Genomic DNA, 1512 nt, shown 5'->3' with positions numbered 1-1512 from the left:
CCTAGACTATGCTTGAGATGACTCTATCTACAACTCTACTTTTCCTATGCCAAGTACTTTTTAAAATACATTTACTAATTTCTACCTCTACTTATTATTTCTTTTCTGAGCTAAGGGCTGACTTAAATTTGTCTCAGTTAATTTTTTTAATGTTTGCCTAATTCACATATTATCCAATTCCTATGCCTGAAAGATATTTCACTTTCTGTACTAAACATTATTATCAAATAAAATCAACAGCTACCTGGTACTCAATTATTTTGATAATATACTCACTCTTAGAGTTCAAAAAAACACAGGAATAACTGCCTATCGTTAACTTTTTCCTGCATATGCTTCTTTATTATGACTTTTGAGTGAACTGTAAAATTACTATTTCACAATGATATGAAAATTTGTGCAGTGTACAAGAGGTATATGTGTGCAATTTTACAACAATGTACAGTAATATACATTAAAAGGTTTAGCACAAAAATTTGAACATAATAGGCATTTGTGTATCCTGCTTGACTACATCATTTCTTAGAATATAACTGTATGAGCTTAATAATCTCAAACATAGGGTTCTTTTGTAGAACTCTATTAAAAATAAAGTATGACTAGGGATAGCTTAAAAATGTGATTTTTAAGCCACTTAAAATTCTTTAATTAAAATATTGAACTAAGACACAATTTTATGGTTGAAAGATACCTTGGAGATCATCTAGAGCTAAATCCTTACTTTAGAAAAGGAAAAAGTGGAGAGGTAAGTGTCTTGCTCAAGGCTAATAAGCAGCAGAAGAGGAACTTTAATTAAGGTTTCCGGCCCACCTTGCCTCTCAAAAATTTCAGAGGTGACTTAAAAAATAACCAACCCACATGTAAAGAAAGATATACTCTGAAAACTCTCCCTAAAAATTGCCAATAAGATTAAAATATTAACTCAACCTTGGAAATGGTCACTTTTTGTGGTATCTAGAGGACAAATGATTCAGATTTTTTTGAAGATCTTTAGCAAAATTACATTTTAATGTAATAAAACTTTAAGTCAAGCATTCTTTGAAAGGTTAATACATTATTTTTGACACATGCTTACCTAAATTCCATTTAATCTATAATATCTGGACATTTCTGGATGTCAAAAACTTTACAAAGGAGAAAAACTTATGAGAAGTTTATATTTGTACTCAGTGTTTACAAGAAAATTCCTTAAAACAGAAAGAGTTGTAAATGCAAAGCAAAGAAACAATTTTTTTAGCTTTTAAACTGTTTTAATAATTCTTTTAGCATTTTATTAGTATATTTTTATAGCTATACACAAAATTTTATAAATACTGTACGAATAAATGATACTCTGATAAACTAAAAACCAGTAAGGAAACTTAGAAACATATCACACATTTTAGAATTTTAAATAAAAATCCACCAAAAGAGGAGTTCTTTTAAATCCTGATTTCTGTGGCCTATCTCCTCTGTTGGTAGACCTTAATAATAGCAGACTGGATTGGAGTCAAAGTGAAATGCCTCAGCAGG

General features: G+C 29.5%; 1 protein-coding gene across 1 annotated transcript in view; it reads right to left on the bottom strand.

Moving 5' to 3' along the window:
- The window catches only part of LOC102883508 (cytochrome P450 20A1), a 42959-nt gene that overhangs the window by 16672 nt on the left and 24775 nt on the right, over positions 1 to 1512 (bottom strand). The gene's annotated exons all lie outside the window — the stretch shown is intronic.

This window comes from Pteropus alecto, unplaced genomic scaffold (genome assembly GCF_000325575.1).
Source record: "Pteropus alecto unplaced genomic scaffold, ASM32557v1 scaffold3, whole genome shotgun sequence".
NCBI classification, from domain to species: Eukaryota; Metazoa; Chordata; class Mammalia; order Chiroptera; family Pteropodidae; genus Pteropus; species Pteropus alecto.
Note: the sequence above shows the minus strand (reverse complement) of the source record. Positions and strands in the feature narration are given on the sequence as shown.